General features: G+C 35.1%; 1 long non-coding RNA gene across 1 annotated transcript in view; it reads right to left on the bottom strand.

The window, feature by feature from the left end:
* Window positions 1-1,580: 1,580 nt before the first annotated feature.
* The window catches only part of LOC111049087, a 29,702-nt gene continuing 8,470 nt past the window's right edge, over window positions 1,581-22,812 (bottom strand). Inside the window, exon 2 of the long non-coding RNA XR_005571116.1 lies at window positions 1,581-2,005. This is a non-coding gene — a long non-coding RNA (uncharacterized LOC111049087). The remainder of the gene's footprint in view (window positions 2,006-22,812) is intronic.

Consider the following 22,812-nt stretch of genomic DNA (forward strand, 5'->3'; position numbering starts at 1 on the left):
TAAACATTAATTGTAGAGATTCTCATGCTCAATTTATTCCACTCGAAATTTTTTGTTTAAATTGTATCTGAAGCCTGATAATTGAGAATCTAAAATCAAACTTTGCATAGATGGGGCGGAGCTCCTGAAATTTTTACAGATATGTGACTTATGGAGGTTGATAGAGCTTATCGATGACTATTTCAGGTATAACTTTGATCAAAATCGTTGGAGCCGTTTTCAAGAAAATCACGAAAAACCCTGTTTTTGACAACATTTTCGCCATTTTAGCCGCCATCTTGAATTGCATTTAATCGAAATTGTTCGTGTCGGATCCTTATACTGTAAGGACCTTAAGTTCCAAATTTCAAGTCATTCCGTTAATTGGGAGATGAGATATCGTGTACACAGACGCACATACACTCATACACACACACATACAGACCAATACCAAAAAACACTTTTTTGGACTCAGGGGACCTTGAAACGTACCGGTATAGAAATTAAGAAATTGGGGTACCTTAATATTATTCGGAAAGCAATACTTTCCTTACCTATGGTAATAGGGCAAGGAAAGTAAAAATAATGAATAAGAGAATATAAATCATATGAAAATAAGCGAATGATCATACATTATCTAATATCAACTTGTTTATTTTTGCATTTTAATTAGAAAGTGGCCAAAGTAAGCCGAAACTAGATGTTGGAAATGTTTTAGATAAAAGGGTACCGTACTCATGTTTCTAATAATATTGAAGATGAACATTATAAAAATTGAAAAATCTATTTCACCTATTTCTGATATACCACTTTCATGATATTTAATCATATAAGTATACTAAAGAATTTATTTCAATACTAATTTAATGATGGAGTGGATGAGCCGATTAAAACGTTTCAGTAACACTCAAAGCATAGGTACTATGTTATTTAGTTATTCTGTTGAGTTGTATGAACTGAGAGGCAAAAGGTTTCATGTGTACATTTTATTGAATTTTTCGAAACCTCTACTTATAAAATTCTTATCTCACTGACTCACTTAATTGAAAACTTCGAGAAAAGAAAACTTGACGTTGTTAGTGAAATTCTGACGAATTGTAAACTTGAATTACTGAAATCTTGATACGTTAAATCAATCAAAAATTCTTTATTGGTTCTTCATGACAATAAATATACAAAAAAAACATAACTCAACCATCCTCGGTAAATAAATAAGGATTTTTTTTTGCAAAATGTCAATTTAATCTATATCAAAGTCGGTGTTGAGCAGAGAACTCCTCCTATACAATGGAGCCTTGATATAGTACACTCCACGTTACAGTGTATTTTTTCTGCTGTTCCTTGAAAAGTATATTCAGCTCAATGTTACAAAGACCCTTTCTGCTCTATAATCTGCTCTATCAGGGGCAGCGAGTAAAGAATTCAACTGGGTTGGCTAATGATGATGATGATGATGATCATAATGATGATGATGATGAACATGAACTTCATGACATGAATGAATGAGAACACAGTTGAAATAAAAACAATAAAAATAAAACAGGGCTCGAATAAATTTTATCATCTACAATATTATACGTACAGGAGGAATGAGAAAATAATTGTTAATGGGTGATGATTTTTATTGAAATCACACTTAACATTGTGAGATAAAATGCCTATCAATCAACTTACACTAATATTTTTGAATGATAACTGAAATATTTTTTCTTGAATAGAACTACTTAGTCAATAAGCCTTTTTCTAAATAGTCAATAAACCTGGAGTGACTCCTCAAATTCCAGAGTAGGCTTTCTTTATTGAATATAAAAAGAGAAGAAACTAAAATCCAATCATGTTATTATAGTCGAATTAGATGACTTGTCAGGATCCTCCTCTGAATTATTGTTTCAGAATTTGTTTGATACAACAAATTAGAAGAAACCTTCAAAAGCCTCGATCAAATTCAATGATTATTCTTATTCCCAGTAATTAACTTATCTATCAGGTGAACATTGGCTGGATTATCCTTTTCATTGAGTTTGCCCTAAAAAAGAAAGAAATTACCAATTCACAACAGCGTAAGGAAAAAGAGATTGAAAGAATTGAGGTGATAAGAAACAGGCACTGAATGATGGGAGAACTCATTACCATGATCAGCATCATTTTTGTATGAATATGACATGGGCAGGTTTCCGAGCTCAGGATTCAGCTGAGCTCTCGATTCTAACCGGCTTTGAACTCTTGAGTCAGAAAATTGACTTTTTGAGTCAAACGACTCTCGAGTCAGAGAACGTAGTCGAGGACTAAAATAAAACCTGGAGTTTAGAGATCACATTATTAGACTCTGGAGTTTATAATTTCGCTTCAGAGTGAAGGGCTTATAAGTCCAGGACTTGAATTAGATTCTCGTCTCTTTTCCAGTCGATGGTTCATCAAAAATTGTTGAGCCTAGAACTTAAAACATCGTAATTTCAAACCCTCGACTGAGGTAGAGTTTGAATTTGAGTTCTAGAATTAACTGAGCAAACACAATTCAGTTATTGCTTTGAGTAGATGAATAGCCAAATAAATGCCATGGAATAACTAGATTATTTCGATTAGTCTATCTAAATTCATAATTTATAGTTTGCAAGATTATTTGGAATAAAGTTTCATCAGAATATTATGCGTGAAAAACTAACCTTATTTTATGACTGTCACATAACCTAAATTATCAAGAAAAAAATAACATGAGAATCGCCTTGGAATTGTATTATCAAATTTTATTAATCAGTGTCATTTGTGAATTGTAACAAAATATATAGATAGTAAAAATAATACATTGAAATTATTAATGGAAACAAAAATATGTTTTACAATACTAAATATTCATATTTTTAATCCAGGATCACTGACAATGAACAATACGTAATATGAACAATATGAGCATAACGTTATATGAACATATATGTATTCATGCTCCAAAAGAATAGGTTTCGATTCAAAATAGAAATATCATTAATATGCTAGTATAAATTATTATTACAAACTTCTCATTAAATTTTTATAATAACACAGATAAGCAAAACAAAAAGCTTCTGCGCTTGCCCATTACAACACAGTGCATTTTTATTCACAGGTCTCTATCAGCTGTCTCCCATTACCAAAATAACAACAATAAAATATTGTGAATTTCCCTCGTGCTTCCTGCCTTGATGTACTGGACCCTAATGAGTTGACAAGTTAATAGACCCCGGAGTTTAGAAGATGAACCCGTGACTCACAAAGTCAATATAGACCGGAGCGCTTATTTTAGTCCTGGACTCTGTAAGTCCAGAACTTATAGATCCCGAGCTCGGAAACCGGCCCTTAATATCTAGAATAATTATAGAAGCCTGAATCTTCTGGAAGACTTGAGTCATTGGAAAATCTTTACCTTCTCCTGAACAGGACTAGCCAATAGAACAGGATGGTTCTCTGAAGAAGACAAGTGCGTTGAAATTTTTTCAGAAATCCACTATCACAATAGCCTAAATGAAATTACAAATTTGCATAGAATAAAAAAATCCTTGTAGTCACCTAGAACCAATAATTCCTCAATTTCTGCTCTCCTGAACAGAAGTAGAATACCATTGAATCACACATTCTCAGGGCCGGTTTCCGAGCTCGGGATCTATAAGTTCTGGACTTTCAGAGTCCAGGACTAGAATAAGCACTTGGGTCTAATCGACTTTCTGAGTCACAATTTTATCTTCTAAACTCCGGGGTCTATTAAGTTCTCGACTAATTCGAGTCTAGGACTTTAACACAGTAAACATGAGGGAAATTCACAATATCTTGCTGTTGTATTGTTGGCATTATAGCAAAACAAAAACAGCTTATTGCAGCGGGATAATTCAAATGGGCAAATTATTTTGTAAAAATACGTTTCGATTTCTTTGTAGGCCTATTCAGAGCAAAACCTTTGGAAGTTGAATGAATGAACATTTTATTTTATGCTATGCTATTATTGATCATTGATTCTAACCAGTGATTTTCGAATAAAAATTTCATTGGGCTGTTGTGTTTGAAAACGTACTTGTTTTGAGAAAAACTGGAATAATAATTTATTATAGTTATATTATTATTATTATTATTGATATGTTGAATATGACATTGATTAATAACATTCGGACTGGAATATAAATTACAAGGCAATCTTGTAATCTTGCTGTTGTATTGTTGGCATTATAGCAAAACGAAAACAGCTTATTGCAGTGGGATAATTCAAATGGCAAATTATTTGGTAAAAATATGTTTCGATTTCTTTGATGGCCTATTCAGAGCAAAACCTTTGGAAGTTGAATGAATAAACATTTTATTTTATGCTATGCTATTATTGATCATTGATCCTAACCAGTGAATTTCAAATAAAAAAAAAATAAAATGTATGTGTTATCGTTGAAATTATTTATTATTTAAGAAATTATATTATGTCAGGTCTTATTGTAACTAAATAGGTCATAGCATGAATTATATTATTGATAAAATGGCAGAAATTAATTATAATAATCTCAAACCTAATAAAAATTGTACAAGAGTATTAATTCCTTAACGATTTAATTCAACTGAACCACATGGTAATTAAATCTCTTTGGCCAGCCTAAGCCAATCATAGTGCATAGAAATAGCACCAAGAAGGTGATCGTTTGAAAGCAACACATGTTAATCTATTATCAGACACCAACCCTGCCTTATCAGTTACACTAGCACATGTACATTGTATGAGAGGAACTTTGTCTAGAAGATTAAGCAGTTTTAAGAATTACATAAATTAAATTATTATTGTAATTAAAGGAATTGTATTCTACTGCTTGCCACTGACGTCATGTTTACGTCACAAGCGTTCTACCAATGGCAAATTTTTATGCAAATTATTACATCGAGAATCTGAGAAGAAAGGTCTAGCCAAGAAGCTGAGAGAAAAGACAGCACTTCCCTTTTGAAATCCTCACCGTGCAGATCTCTTTTATAGTTACCAAGACCTATTTGTGAAAATTTCTTGTTCGATTTTAAATGTTCTATTTGTGAGCCGATATTTTAGGCCAATTTATTTGTTATTCATAAATTTCTGTTTTCATCAATCGATAAATTTAAAAGCTTAAAGTAAATTATCCCTTAATTAATTCGGTGAAGGAGAAATTTTAAACTAAAATTCCCCACGTGCTGAAACCGAAGCCTGGATTGCCGCCGATCAAACGATTTTTGATCTAAAGAAGAAAACCACGACCGCCAAGGAAATTCACGTGAGTTATAAGTTTTAAAAGGGGCCCCAATCTACGCTTCGAAAAATATTTCAGTGCAGAAACATAAATTTTTTCTTCGTTAAATTATTGGCCACGCCGACAAGCGCTTTTAGCATTCAAGAGCATAGAATTTATTCATGTAGAATTTCTAAGAACTTGTAGTTGATTGACTATCCTCCGCTGCCTGAACCACGACCCAGAGCATTTTAAAAAAATATTTTCTATAATTCATTTTTCACTATTTTTTCAAACTGTTAAATCTTATCAATCGTAAAATTCTGTTGAATCACGCATGGTATCATGCAAGCACAAGAAAATTTTTAACTGTTCTGTTAATACTAAATTATTATCAACCTGTAAATCAAATTCTGAATCTGCACTGTATGATTACATATTTTATTGTAATATATTTCAGTTTTGTTAATTCGCTTTCTGAGTTCGATTATTTCTTAAGCCTGTCAATTATTGTGTCTGATACGTTCTATATCATCAAGAACAGATCGAATACGATCATTGAAATAATTGAATTGAGCTGGATATTGGAACAGGTCTAAGTGGATGTAGCGAGTGGGGTCAGATCGAGATATTTATTCTTTGTCCTTACCTGCTCATATATCAGCTTTTATCTGTTACCTACCTCGACTTTGGAGCGAACGCATCAATTGTACAGCAGTGGCAGCCATAGATCATATAAATTCCTACAATAGAGCTTAAAATCCGACAAGACTCTGTTCTCGAAATATATTCTGAACGATATTTGGTCCAAATACCGTATTTTAATCCTTCAGAACTTATTAGAGACACAGTCCCGTAAATTATCTACATCGGGATTTTTGCTCGACCTGTATGATTTTGTATGCTCATTCTTCACAGGTAATAATTTTAAGGTATCCGTCTTCAGTGTTAGCGATCGCTACACTACTTATAAAAATTTCATCACTATACAATTTGTCATTAGAAGAATCAAGGGTGAGCGAGCGTTTAGGCCTCCCGCAATTCCGACAATTGTATTGAATCTTGTAGTGAATCAATCAGTCTGGTGTACATTCAGCGTCCACGCACGCAATTACAAAATTTATAGCCGCTACACCATTGACTCAGTACAAGATTCACTCTACATGTGTGAAGCCTTCAAATACCGCTCCACATGATTTGGCGCCCAACAGTGATAGGCATTGAAGAGGTGGATAATCGACTACGAGGATTATTTAGTTGCTCAGTATACTATAGCGCTGACAACGGGAAAATTTTTTGAAAAATTCATGGTTGTGAATTTTTTCGAATTAATATTAACTGTTCACTGTTATATAAAATAACAAGAAGTACCATACCCAATTTTTGAACAGAAAAGAAATTTATCGATTGATGAATTTTTAGAGAAAAAATCGAACTCAGAATTTTATTATCGTGTTATTCGAAAATTGGTCATACTATAAGTCATAGGTATAAGAGATATCATAAGAAAGGTCATATTATTTTATGAATATTGGGCCTATATTAAAACAATTTATAAAATTTTTACGGAAAAGAGGATTGAAGTTATCTACATTTTTAAAAATTTTTTAAGGCATAAAAAGGGAAGTAAAATTAAATCACGGATACATTGCGGAATAATTCAAGCAGAGTATCACTGCTTTTATATAAAATTTCGCAAAGAATACTAGCCTATATATAGAATTGCGGCAAGAAATTATAAGAATAAAATATTTATAATAATATAATAATAAATTATAAGAGGCGTACCTGTATTACCGCATAAGTGTTCACTGTGTATCCTGTATGTTCTTGTCATTTTTATGTTAACGATATTGCTAACTTGACTCATTTTATCACTGAACACATTGCTAAACCACTTTTTCTGTATTTCATTCACTACGAAGCTATCACAATTCTATTGGATTCTTATTAATTATTTTGTATATCACAACACTTTCACGTTTATTCACTGCACACTTTCGTTGCGCTATTTTTCCGCAAACTATGGCAGGAAACGACCAGGTCAATCCAAGTCTGTTGGACACCGAAGACATCTCACCCGATTGTTCGCCGCCATCCGCATCTGCCGCCGCATCCGCCGATTTCCATCCCAATGTACTGGATGATTTATCTTCGACGCAGGTGGAGGAGAGCTGCATTCTGGTGGAGGATACGTTGGTAGCCCAAGAGCCGGAGAATGAAACATCAGAAGAGCACTCAGTCGATGACGTCTCAGAAACAGGAACTCCCATTTCTCGCACCGTTGCTCGGATAAAAAACCAGCGGCTAACCGATAACCATGCACCCACTCCCGCCGTTGACTGGACCCTCATCCTGAAAGAAATAAGGAAAACCAATGAAGCAATAAATAAAACAAATGCAGAAATAAAAAACTTAAATGAAAAAAGCGACCAAACAAAGGAAGAATTAAAAGAAGACAACAAACAAACAAAGGAAGAATTAAAAGAAGACAACAAACAAACAAAGGAAGAATTAAAAAGGGAAGTTCAAGAAGCAAAGAAGGTAAATGAACAGGGTTTGGAGAAATTGAGTCAGCGGATGGATGGAGCATTCCGTGACACAGATAAAACCATCAAAAAATTAGCTGAGTGTCTGGATAAATCAATTTTAGAAACAAATAACCGATTGGATAGGATATCTGAAGATATGCATATGGGAAAAATCAGCGTCGAAGTCAGCATTAAGAAACATATACATGTGGAGAAGGATACAATAAAGGTGGTTAAAGTCAAACAAGCAAGCGAACATAACACATGTATGGAAAACCAACCCACCGAGAATGTCAAGACTGGAGTCGCGCCGCACCCCGCCGAACGCCGAGAGGAACCAGTCGACATCGCCCGCCAAGCTGAGGACATCATTCGTGGCATAGAGGGACAGCTCGTACCACCGCGCGCTGGACACCAGGAGTCCAAGGACGTTGCCCGCCGCGTAGAAGAGCAGCCTGGACCGCCGACTGCCCACATCACCGTCCATCCACCGAGGACAGCGCCTGCAACATATAAACCCAGCATTCATGAAGATAGTCACCTAAACAATAGAAATGAAACAGAAACCCATAACAAATTGAAATCACAACTGAAAATAAAAACCTCTAAATCAAAACAACACACAAGTAAAATAGCAGCTCCACAGAAAAGAAAAATGGTCTCAAGAAAAATTTATCTACATCGCCGTCATATTAGGCTGAAATCCCACATCAAACTCTCTACCAGCATGCAAGGAAAAAAGAAGACCATATCAAGAAGAACTTACAACCACCGCAGTCATGTCCGGTTGAAATCAAACAGACTGTACACCGCCATGCAGGAAAGAAAAATATCATCAAGAAGAACCCACAGACACCACCGGCATGTCAGGTTTAAAAAGATCGAACTACATGTCACCGGTCAACAAGGAAGGTCAATATTAGCTGAAGAGATCTACCTACTTCGCCGGCACATTCGTTTTAAGCCAAGTTTAATAAAACGGATAGTTGCAAATTGGAATTGGACCTTGAATGACACCGAATCAAATTTAGATGGGGGCTTGAGGAAATAATAATCTTTTAATCAACTGGAAGCTACGTTGTGAATTACATCAATTATCAAACACTTCATGGTCACAGCCTACCCACCGAATCATATCTTTGCATACTAGCATCTTTCTACTGCAGCCTAATCAATCAAGATAACCTAAACTTCGCCGCATCTCAGCCAATAAGGAAATATTATTAATTCACTTCAAATGAAGAAACCGAAATCAACTTTAATAACAGAAGAAAATAAAACTACAAAACAACTCTAAAAATTTACCAACCTGATCAAGCCATCAGTCTCGTGTCAGAATCATCACAGAAACAATCGCCTGGTACTATCCGCACAACTGAAAAACAGAAACAAGAATTATATTATCCACAGAAAATAGTTATAAATTAGAAATAACATGAAGTTAGCAGTGAATAGGAGGAAAGAAAATAAACAAAGTTTATTTGAAAAATACGTCAATATAACCTCGAAATACAGAATCAATAGAAAAATCTATTCAGAACCAAAGCCTGTTCAATAATTTTCTTCGTCCCACCAACCAATGTGTGCGAAATCCTAGAGTCAATGTATAGAATCAAAGCAATATCGTTATTTAATTATTGTAACCTGTTATTTAATGTGGAATTATAAATAAAAAAAACGCAACCAAAAATATATATTTATGTTAATTTGCACGAAATGCGCATGTTCTGTGTTATATGAATGTATCTCTAAAAAACTCCAAAGAAAATGAAATTCTTACCTTCAAATGTGAAATTTATTACTGTTGCATCAAAAGATCATGAATTGAAATTCAAATTGATAAATGTAATCTTAAGGACTTAATATTTGTAACCAGCATTGATAAAAATCAAGAAAGCCATTTCAAGTGTAACCCTGTTTGTACGCAACGTACTAAGCGCAAATAAGGAATTGCTCGAGTCAAACGGTGGACGATTGTCAAGTCACCGAAGTAAAATCACACTCTCACCCAATTTATGTAAAAGCCAGAATTAAGAGTCGAAACCTATAATAACCATGAAAAAATGATGAAAATCTATATTTGTTGCAAATACTGTTCAAATCTTAAGAAGTAATATGTGAAATCTTGTATATTTGTTATAGTTATGGGTCTGCTCATAAGCCACCCGTGAATGGAAGTTGTGGAGTTGTTTTAATGAAGGATCCAAAGAGACCTCATTAATTATTGTATTTCGATTGTATCCAATGGAAGGAACAATCAATTATTTATTTTCTCGTAGCCAAAAGTGCACGATATATTGTTTTTAGTGTTAAGTGTTGAGTTTTCGTAGAAGTAAGGAGATGAAATAGTGTATTCATCACAATATCGGATTTTTCAAATAGTCATTGTTTCGACTCGTCTCCCAATTACCTATTTAAAATATCCTGGGGGCTTTTGTGTGATGAATCTTTCAAATAGATCTCATGAAAAGAGAGAAAAATTGTGATTACCTTTTAAAATGAAAGAATTTGCTAAAGGAATAGTTAGCGACCGAGCGATAAAGCTTACTTATCAATAACTGTATATTGATAAGAGTACCGTTCTGTACTGAATATTTTCTAGGAAAATTATTCAATAAAATTATAATTATTTTGCAAATAAAGCACAAATTATTTACGAATTGCTCATTGATTTTGAGGTTACACTTTGTTTACTATCGATCAGATGTTTTTAAAACAGTTCGAACGCAGCTGACTGATTCAAAGTATTGTCAAATGTCACGCTGGCTTCACGTAAGATATAATACCATCTCTAAAAATTAAAACTATCCATAAAGGATCAAGAATTTCGAATAAAAATTTCATTGGGCTGTTGTGTTTGAAAACGTACTTGTTTTGAGAAAAACTGGAATAATAATTTATTATAGTTATATTATTATTATTATTATTGATATGTTGAATATGACATTGATTAATAACATTCGGACTGGAATATAAATTACAAGGCAATCTTGTAATCTTGCTGTTGTATTGTTGGCATTATAGCAAAACGAAAACAGCTTATTGCAGTGGGATAATTCAAATGGGCAAATTATTTGGTAAAAATATGTTTCGATTTCTTTGATGGCCTATTCAGAGCAAAACCTTTGGAAGTTGAATGAATAAACATTTTATTTTATGCTATGCTATTATTGATCATTGATCCTAACCAGTGATTTTCAAATAAAAATTTCATTAGACTGTTGTGTTTGAAAACATACTTGTTTTGAGAAAAACTGGAATAATAGTTTATTCTTGTTATATTATTATTATTGATATGTTTAATATGACATTGATTAATAACATTCGGATTGGAATATGAATTACAAGGCAATCTTTGTATTATTTTTCTTCAACATTTTTAGGTTATGTCACAGTCATAAAATGAGGTTAGTTTTTATGCATAATTATTCTGATACAATTGTATTCCAAAATAAACTTGCAAACTATGAATTATTAATCTATAGTTTGTGTAAAATAATTTGAGACTTCCCCCTCCATCCAAAGAAATTACAGGGTTGCCTGAACGTATAAAATTGCAACTTTCTCAAATTTCCAATTCAATGTCAGAATTGGATATAGAATATCATCCCTGATATGCTAGTAGTACTAAAAAAGCTTCAGGGTTGAAGGATAAAAAGGGAATTTAACTTTTATGATAAAATTAGAAACAGCATTGTGAAGATTTGTTTTTCTTTTGAATATCACTTTTCTCAGAATCATGAGGCATCGTAATGCATGATAATTGAAGTTGCTTTCCATGACGAAGCACTATATAATTACTTTGTTGAAGTTCTGACACTGTGTTACTAGTAAATATTTGATAAAACACTTACTTTTTTTTGGAGTCTTGAGGAATGCATTTCACTCCTGAAGAGGAGCTTCATCAGCCTGACACCAGGGGCGCTTGATCTTATGGGTTGGACTGTGTGGCCAAAATGTGGGAAAATATTACATTTGATTTGAAGTTACATTGATCATTAATAAGTTGGATTTGTCATAGTGGAGGTGTTTGAAAATTTCATATTGTTCTAGTGTGTTGAGTCTGTGGCTTTTTTGAAGAATGTGTAGGATTTCGATATCTGTATGTATGTTTTTGTGATTGTGTCCTGTGGCTATTAAATGTTCTGCATATGTAGATTCTGAATTTGAATTTACTGCTTTTATGTGCTCATTGTATCTTATTTTGAAGCTACGGCCGGTCTGTCTGATATAGAATTTTGGGCATGTATTAAATTTTCAGTATTGCGCTAGAACTCGTAGAGAATGGACGTATAGTGGAGTAGTAATAGTGTAGTGTAGAAGTAGTGAGTCAGCAGTTTGTTCGCAATTAAAAGTGGAACAAATATATTGCATCGAGTATCAGTTGTCAACCGCGGTATTTTATGCAAGCAAAGTGAACTGCTTTTCGCGGTGGTAATATAGCTCCGTTCGCGTTCCCGTGTGCGTGAGTGTTGATTACGAGTGCTGTTTGAAATGTTTGTTAGTAAAATCGCACTATGTCCGACTTAGTGAAGCCACCAAGTTTTTCTGCATCAGAGCAAGAAGAAAGGGAAGCCACTAACGACAGCATGGACACCAGCAACATGGCAAATACACCAGAAATACAGTGTTCACCGGATCAATACATAAAAGCAAATAAACTCAAATCTTCAGCCAAGCAGGTACTTTTTATCACCTGGAAGGAATCTGATGAGAAGAGGAAGGAGCTAGAGAGAAGCAACGCCGAACTCTTGCAAAAAATGCAGGATTTGGAAAAAAGATTTCTTAATATTGAGAAAAAGATCCATAGCCCACAGCCTACCAGCTCAGCAGCCGAGAACTACTCGACAAATGAAGAAGAATTGGCTAAAGAAACTGGATGGATCAGAACTCGTACTAAGCGGGCTACCAAGAAGAGGAAGAGGGGGATCATGCTTAAGAACTCACAAGGGAAGACAGCTCTTCGAAGCAATGAAAGAGATGAGGTGGAAAGCTCTTTCAACTGGTAAACCAACCTACTGGCCCACCGATATGAGGAAAATACCACATCTCATAGATTTCTTCCTGACAAAAAATATATCAGTTAACTATTTGCATTAAGAGGATAGTTTCGACCTTAATTCCGACCACTCACCCATCATTATGACTCTGAGTGATTCAATTCTACAGAAGGAAAATACTTGTCCAGCGTTAGCAAATAGCTGCACTGATTGGGATGGCTTCCAACTGATGCTGTAGGAAAGAATAGAATTGAACTCACCATTAAGGAACGAAGAACATATTGATCGGGAGTTGGAGAAGTTTGTGACTGATATCCAACAGGTAGCATGGTGTAATACCCAACAAATCAGAAGAAGAACCACTGGAAATAATAACCCTGCTGAAATCAGAGAATTGATTGTTGAAAAACGAAGAGCTAGGAGGATATGGCAGCAATCACGTTCCCCCCAAGACAAAAGAGTTTTGATCAATTTAACTCAAGAACTAAGGATAGAGATTCAATGTATCAAGGAAGAATCAATTAATAGTTACTTGAGAAACTTGACAGCAGAATGCAGCATGGACTACTCACTCTGGAAGGCAGCTAAAAAAATAAAACGAACCATTCAACAATCTCCTCCTCTCAGAAAGCAGGACAGACAATGGGCAAGGAGTAGTGATGAAAAGGCACAGAATTTGTGGATCATCTTGTAAACGTTTTCCAGCCAATCAACTCAGGTGAAGACGAAACTTTAGAAGCGGATGAGAATATCTTACAGACGAATCAAGAAATAATGTGTGTCACAGTAGAAGAAGTGAAAAGAGAAATAAGAAATCTGAATAACAAAAAAAAACCCTGGATTTGACATGATAACCGGCTCAGTCCTCAAACACCTACCAAGGAAAGCAATAGTGAAATTAACAAACATTTTGAATGCTTCTTTCAGACTAAAATTCGTACCAGGAATATGGAAAGTAGCAGAGGTTATAATGCTACTGAAGCCAGGTAAAGAGCCACATGAAGTATCATCATATAGGCCAATATCATTGTTACCGGTCCTATCCAAGTTGTTTGAAAGGATTTTACTTAGTGGGCTAAAACCAATAATTGAGAGACAGCACATAATTTCAAATCACCAATTTGGCTTCAGAGTGAAACACTCAACAATAGATCAAGTGCATTGGATAATAAATGTAATATAGAAGTGCTTAGAAGAGAAAAAAGTTTGTTCAGCAGCTTTCCTTGATATAGGGCAAGCTTTTTATAAAGTATGGTATGAAGGTCTCATTTTCAAGCTCAAAAAAGTGCTACCAAAGCAATATACAGATATATTACAATCCTATCTCACTGACAAATACTTTAGGGTCAGGCATGAAATTTCATATTCTGATTTGAAGGAAATTAAAGCAGGAGTTCCTCAAGGCAGTGTTCTGGGACCAGTTCTTTACCTACTCTATACCAGCGATATTCCCAGCCTTGATGAGAATACTACAGCAACATTTGCAGACGACACAGCCATATTATCAGTAGACAGTAATATACATATTGCAACAGAGAAACTACAGAGATCCATCAACAAAATTCAAGATTGGACTAGAAAGTGGAGAATGGAATTGAATGAAACAAAGTCGATTCACATCAATTTTACCAATAAGAAGGACCTGTCCATACCAATAACTATCAACAACCAAGTTGTACCATATGCTAATGATGCCAAGTATCTAGGTATGACCTTGGACGCAAAGCTTCGCTGGAAGGCCCATGTCAAGAAGAAGAGAGAAGAGCCTGGAATCAAATATAAGAAGCTGTATTGGCTGATCGGAAGAAACTCTGTCCTTTCAATCCGAAACAAAGTACTTCTGTGCAAACAGATATTAAAGCCAGTATGGAAGTATGGTATACAACTTTGGGGGTGTACCAAAGACAGCAACATCAATGTCATTCAACGTTTTCAAAGCAAAGTGCTAAGGAACATTGTGGATGCTCCTTGGAATGTCAGGAACAGTGATCTTCATAGAGACCTTCACGTCGATCTGGTGTCCACCGAGATCCAGAGGCATGCGGAGAGGCATGAGGGGCGACTGCACCAACATGACAACGTCGAGGCGATCCAGCTGCTAGACAATGGAGGGTTGGTGCGGAGGCTCAAAAGGAGGAAACCGTTTGATCTAGTGTAGTGCTTGTTCAAGTAGTGTCCAGTGAAAGAGCAGAGCAGTGATTAAGTGAATCTAGCTTCTATAGTGCAGTCAATAAGTGTACATATTAATTAAACAATAGCAGTAAGAGTTTCTAATGAGAAATTCACTGTTCAATTTTTCAAGTAGTAATTTAGGATAGAAAAAATTAGCTCATTAGTCTTTAGACTAGATGGCTATAGTATTGACCAATAGGAAAAAAAATGTATTACATTTTAGTTTATAAATTCCTGTCTTTTGTAAGTGGAATGCTTATTAGTCTATGGATCATGGAGTTAAAGGCAGCAAGTTTGTGTTGTGGTGGATGATTTGATGTCTCATGTATGAGTGTATCTGTCATTGTGGGCTTTCTAAAAATACTAAATCTTGGTTTGTTGTCCTGTTTTGATATGGAGAGGTCCAGCATTTAGAACCAACAACAACTTGAAAACCCAACTAAAAACACGAAAAATAGACAGCTCACAGTTTGAAAAGACAGGAATTAATAAACTAAAATGTAATACATGCCCAAAATTCTATATCCGACAGACCGGCCATAGCTTCAAAATAAGATACAATGAGCACATAAAAGCAGTAAATTCAAATAAATTCAGAATCTACATATGCAGATCATTTAATAGCCACAGGACACAATCACAAAAACATACATACAGATATCGAAATCCTACACATCTTCAAAAAAGCCACAGACTCAACACACTAGAACAATATGAAATTTTTAAACACCTCCACTATGACAAATCCAACTTATCAAATGATCAACTTAACTTCAAATCAAATGTAATATTTTCCCACATTTTGGCCACACAGTCCAACCCATAAGATCAAGCGCCCCTGGTGTCAGGCTGATGAATCATTTTTATCTGACTTATAGTTATTTCTTAATTAAGGATTATGTCCTTCAATGTCGATATATTTCAAGAAGAAGACATGAAATTTTCGACATGCTAGAAACTTTTTTGTTTCAAAAGATGAGTAGGTGGTGAAAGCGGGAATGTTTCTCACAAATAATTGAAATTATTTTTCCAATTGTCAAACACACTTGGAAGAGCGTATTTTGGCCTCTCAGGAGTTTTAAAGTCAAGGATAGCAGTTGAATGGTATGCCACCATATATGCTATCAATAGCTGGGATCAAGAAAAACAAAAATATAATTATTGAAAAATTCAGGAACATGGCAAGCCACATGATTATAAATAGTGAGAATGACAATCTCGCCTCTAATAATCCGAACAGTGTTTCAATACAGCCTTTCTAGAGGCAATAGCTGCTTGCCTTTGAAATAATTCAGTCAAATATATCGTATATTGCCAGCCTTCAGCATACAATTTGTTACACAATGCATACCATGCAGCCGCTCTCCTAACTCTAAAATTCCTTGGAGAATTCTTCCGATCACTTTTGCCAATTGGAAAAATAATTTCAATTATTTGTGAGAAACTTTCTCGCTTTCACCACCTACTTATCTCTTGAAACAAAAAAGTTTCTAGCATGTCGAGAATTTCATGTTTTCTGCTCAAAATGTCTCGACATTAACGAACATAATCATCAATTAAGAAATAACTATAAGTCAGACAAAAATTATCCAGACACCAATAGAAAGGAGACATTCTCTCCGTTAATTTGATATGAAATTATTACGCATTACGACGCCCCATGATTCTGAGAAAAATGTTATTCAAAAGAAAAACAAATCTTCGAGATGTTTCCAATTTTATCATAAAAGTTAAATTTCCTTCTTATCCTTCAACCCTGGAGCTCTTTTAGTACTACTAGGATATCGAGGAATATATTCTACATCCAATTCTGACATTGAAATGAAAATTTGAGTTAGTTGCAATTTTACATGATTTGGCAACCCTGTAATTTCTTTGGATGGAGGGCCAAGTCTCAACTTATTCCACACAAACTATAGATTGACCAATCCTAAAAATTCAGGTATTCCATGACATCTATTTGGGTTTGCATCTACTCCAAAACAATCAGTGTTTGCTCAGTTAAGTCTAGAACTTAGATTTAAACCCTATGTCAGTCGAGGGTTTAAAATCACACTGTTTTAAGTTCTGGACTTAACGATTTTCGATAAATCCTCGACTCGGAGAGTGGCGAGAATCTAGTTCAAGTCCTGGACTTAGAAGCCCTTCACACAGAAAGCGGAATTATAAACTCCAGGGTCTAACATGATCTCTAAATTCCAGAGTCTATTCAAGTCCACGACTACGTTAACGCTCTGACTTGGAAAACCAATTTTCTGAATCCAGAGTTTAAAGCCAGTTGAAGTCCAGAACTTAGCTAAATCCTGAGCTCGGAAACCGGCCCTGAGTCTGGCAATGTGTGCACATTCTCATGAGAGCCAAATGTATCCTATTTCAGCTGAGAAGAAATTCTCAGGAAAGCAGGGCTGACACAAAACTGCACCAATACCAACATACACAATCAAACAACATAATATTACAAACATAACATAATCATATAAAATAACCAATAGCCTATTTTTTTAATATTATAACAATATATTTGATGAAAAATCAATCAGCAAAGAAAATTACAACATTGCAAGATCTGCTGGTCTGAACTAGGTAAAATCAAGGGTAAAATTATAATAGATTTTATTGTATTACAACATTACCCTGGTAAAATGAGATCCTTAGCATTGAGATCTGTTGGAAAATTAAAAGGTTGAAGAATATAATTAGTCTAGTTAAGGAAAGGTTATAGAGGGAAAAGTTGAGAAGACAATTTTTGACCCCGCAGTTCTGTTTAGGGTAGTAAGGAGGTAAACATATCAAAATTCCCCACCCTTACCCGCTGTACTAAGCGGGTGGGGGTGGTTAAAAGGTACCATTTTTTGGTTTCTCGCATAAAACTCAAAAACTATGTATCTTAAATATTTGACTGTCATATAACAAATTAAAGCTTACATAATTTCCTACAATAATTATCCTTCAACTTTTTTCATATCTCCCCTAGTTTTCGAGATATCGTCTCCTCCAAGGGGTTATAAATTTAATTAAAAATGAAAATGACTTCTGCTTCACAATAGCATCACGAAGTCTTTTAAGAAATTTAATAATTTACTTTAACTTTAACTTTTACAAAATCATTAGTAAGGTACTTCGCTCTAAAATATTTGGGGTCCTCTTATGGTGGCATCTGGCTGGCGAGTGCTGGTTCTTCTTTTTCAAGTTTTACAGATCCTCTTTCCGACTTTCAAATTAGCATAAAATTTAAATATCTTAGTCCTCCGCCATTAGGTTCAAATAGATCTTACAAAAAATGCCAAAATATTGCTTAGATTATATGATTAATAATTTCTTTGCATTCGAGCCATATCGATAACATAGATTACACAAATTTTAACACAAAATCTAGTACATTTATATAAATATATAGAAATATTTTTGAACTGGCCTACAGTTGCCGCCTATTAACTGCCATTTTACTATTGGTGCATGCAAATTTTATTCGGTATTCATGCGCCTGGTAACTCTTATTTCCTGAATACATTAAATTATTTTTATTTGGTTTTTTATTTATGCTCTTTGCATGCTAGTTAATATTCTATACATTAATATTAATTCCATGCTACCTAATAATTAGCCACGTGGACGGGTGTTTTTTCATGTTGCACACCATCTGATTGCAATAAAGCTCTGCCAAGGGGTTTTGGTCAGATTCTACGTTCCTCGGTTTGATCGATCTCTAGGTCACCGATCCGTGAATACATGTACATAACCTCAATCTTCAAATATTTTATATAATAATCTATTTATGAGCAATAAACTTCCTTCAAATCCTTTTTAGGTTCTTGTACCATTTAGCCAGAACAAGCTGATGCTATCTAATCTTGGTTATTATCTGCTTGGCGATATTAGCCAGTTACTTTATTTTTAGACCTATTACTATTTCTGTTAGGGCTTTTTATCTACCCAGATTTAATATGTTACACGCGCCCCTGGTTTGAATTCAAAATATTTGAGAATCACAATGTTTTTAATGAAAACCCACCCTTCAATACATCGATATACACTATACTTTATTTATAAATTATACTCTCATACTTCTATCACAGTTCGCAGACATATTTGCTGCATCTCCTTTATACCTTTATCAAATACAATAACAAATTCTCCTCCTCAACACACATAAAATATCATAAATATAAACTTCTAAACGTACTCCTCCTGACAACACTTAAAACATAGTAATTTTTAAATTCGCCGCTTGCAGGCCGCCAACCTAACTACACACATTTCATAATTCTCATAAATGATTCCTTTTAGACAATAATTTCGATTCACAAAACTTCTGGGCTTATATCTTATAGTATTTCTTAGGTCTTAATATAAATAATTTTCTATACATCAGGTACAATACTTTCTTTTGCTAATGGCTCTTTGGTTTTGGTAGCTGGTATTCACTTTAAGTCTTTTTCAGGTAACAAACGTGGCATAATTAAAAGTAATAAATATAAAACATATAAATAAATATATCGACATTAATAAATATAATAAATAACAATAATAAATAACTTTTTGGGTACAGTACTTCTTTTTATAAACATATGTTCAACAGACGTCACATATTTGATTTAGGTGGCTTTGCTCAGCTGGTCGCTGTTCTACATTTCATACTGCTACATGTTACATCAGAATTTGCTGTCGACTTTCATAACTAACCTAACTGCTCAATTTTTTCTCTTAAAAAGGTAATTAACAAATTTTAATTTTACTATCCCCGCTTGTGTCCTTTTTTATCTGATGTATATAATTTAATTACATATTTAAAAATTATTCTTTTCTTATTGCAGGCTTCTAACGGCTGGAAGGAATTAAAACACTGGATTGTTGCCACGCGGTCCTATACCAATATTAAATTTATTAAGGAAGGTTAGTAATCGGTTTGATAATAATGTTTTCCTTGATTTCTTATCATATTTATTTCAAATTCTGTGATATGGTATGTAGAAATTTCGTGGCTTTCCCGTATCTTTTGGTTTTCTGCTTGTAGCTGTTGTAGGCTGGCTAGGTTATCTGCTGTTGATTTGTGAGGCTGTCCTATTGATAACTTATCCTTCATAAATTTAAAGCCCTTGTATCTGGTGTATCTTTTTAAACAATTCCAAGCTTCATTTATGATAATTCCTTTTAATCCATTCTTTTTCCAATCATCCTGTAATTTTAATTCATCTTTCCTTTCATTATTTTCATTTAATATTCTCGATCTCGGTTCCTTATAAATTAGTAGGCTCACAACAATAACTATTTTTATAATATTAACTTTCCAATTATCAATAATAGATTCTCTCAATACCAACAATACAATATTTTCCATCCTATCTACAACACAGTCTTTTATTAATATCACAGCCATTATTACAAACATTAAACACCATATCCAAACATTTATCATCTTTTCAATAGCATAATATCCAGGTACTTCCACTTTCTTTATATTACTTTTTATTGCTTCCATTCTTCTCAAACACCATTTATCCTTAATATATCTCCATAGTATCATTCGTTGTTGCCCATGCATGAATCCGTAGTAGTCTTATCGGTTCCATTTTTAATACATTCATTCAATCCGTTTTGTCACATTTCTTTAGCCCATTTTGCGGTCACATCGCTGATTTGCCCTCTTGAAGCGTATGTGCCGCGGATGCATGACGTCGGTGGCCTGTTCTCCAACCTGGTGACGATCCGGTATCCTCCTTGGCCTCTTGAAGCGTGCATGCGGCCTCCATCGGCGCGCGCGGTTCCTCCGTTTCTTCCGCCTCCGGGCCTTGCGATGCATGTTCTTACGGTCCTGTATGCTGTCCTCCTCGTCCTGATACCGGTCGGGTGTCCTCGGGCGCCTCCGTCTCCGGGCCTTACGGTGGTCGCCCCTCTTGTCCGGTAGTCCGTCCTCCCTGGTGTCATCCTCTTGGTCCACTATCCTGGGTTCCTTGGGGTACCTTGGTGGGGTCGAATGATGCGCGGGTGCGGTGGCGGTCTCTTGATGCGCGAGTGTGACGTTCAAAGCGGATAGTATGGTGACGGTCTCCTCCTGGCAACTGTTTATTTTTAGCAGTGATTCTTCGGTGGCAGGTTGCTCTTCGGTGGGGAACAGGAAACTTAATAGAGGCTGATACTTGCGGCTGGCTTTAATTGCATGTTGGCGGCGGTTTTTTGTGATAGGCTGTCTTGTATGGGCTCCTGTGTGTCTGGTGGTGGGTTATCTTGTGTTTCTTGTAACAAAGTCTCCGGTAAATCAATTCTGAATGTGGTGTATGACGTTGAAATATCCTGCTTTTCTTGATTTGTTTCATTTGAGCTTGTGCTTGTTATATCGGGGGTATCATATAGTCCTGGTTTATTAGCTGTAGTTTTCTGTATATCTGGTGGCGGGTCGTTGGGTGTTGGGTTCCGGGTTTTTTGTTGATTCAAACCTATTGCATGTGCTAGTGTATAATTTGTACTTACTTGTTGAGGTGGCGGTTTATAATTTCTGTTGTAACTGTTTTGTGTGTGATTATTATGTGAGTTTAATCGATCACGGCCATCATAGTGATTCTTACGATTGCTCTGCTGGGCATAGTGGTTGGTTGTACGATTTTGAAATTTTTCATTATTCCAATTACCATTTTGCCTGTGCTCATAGCGGCGTTCAAATTGAGGAGCAGATCGGTAGCGATCATATGATACTGGTTCATATTTTTGGCTGTTATGCGGATTAAATTTTGAATTATGTTGATTTGATGCGTATCTCTGGTCTGAGCGGTGGTTTGATATTGCCATTGCAGACTGTATGCCATATAAATGATTAATCAGCTGCTTGCAATCAGTAATGGGTTGTGTGGCGAGTGCCATTCTAACTTGATACGGTAGCTTCTTTAAAATAATACTTGCTAATGCCGATTCATTAATGGGCTCGCTCAATTGAGAATTTTTAAACAGTAGAAGAAGTGAAAAGAGAAATAAGAAATCTGAATAACAAAAAAAAACCCTGGATTTGACATGATAACCGGCTCAGTCCTCAAACACCTACCAAGGAAAGCAATAGTGAAATTAACAAACATTTTGAATGCTTCTTTCAGACTAAAATTCGTACCAGGAATATGGAAAGTAGCAGAGGTTATAATGCTACTGAAGCCAGGTAAAGAGCCACATGAAGTATCATCATATAGGCCAATATCATTGTTACCGGTCCTATCCAAGTTGTTTGAAAGGATTTTACTTAGTGGGCTAAAACCAATAATTGAGAGACAGCACATAATTTCAAATCACCAATTTGGCTTCAGAGTGAAACACTCAACAATAGATCAAGTGCATTGGATAATAAATGTAATATAGAAGTGCTTAGAAGAGAAAAAAGTTTGTTCAGCAGCTTTCCTTGATATAGGGCAAGCTTTTGATAAAGTATGGCATGAAGGTCTCATTTTCAAGCTCAAAAAAGTGCTACCAAAGCAATATACAGATATATTACAATCCTATCTCACTGACAAATACTTTAGGGTCAGGCATGAAATTTCATATTCTGATTTGAAGGAAATTAAAGCAGGAGTTCCTCAAGGCAGTGTTCTGGGACCAGTTCTTTACCTACTCTATACCAGCGATATTCCCAGCCTTGATGAGAATACTACAGCAACATTTGCAGACGACACAGCCATATTATCAGTAGACAGTAATATACATATTGCAACAGAGAAACTACAGAGATCCATCAACAAAATTCAAGATTGGACTAGAAAGTGGAGAATGAAATTGAATGAAACAAAGTCGATTCACATCAATTTTACCAATAAGAAGGACCTGCCCATACCAATAACTATCAACAACCAAGTTGTACCATATGCTAATGATGCCAAGTATCTAGGTATGACCTTGGACGCAAAGCTTCGCTGGAAGGCCCATGTCAAGAAGAAGAGAGAAGAGCCTGGAATC

This window comes from Nilaparvata lugens, chromosome 4 (assembly GCF_014356525.2).
Source record: "Nilaparvata lugens isolate BPH chromosome 4, ASM1435652v1, whole genome shotgun sequence".
In the NCBI taxonomy this organism is placed as follows: domain Eukaryota; kingdom Metazoa; phylum Arthropoda; class Insecta; order Hemiptera; family Delphacidae; genus Nilaparvata; species Nilaparvata lugens.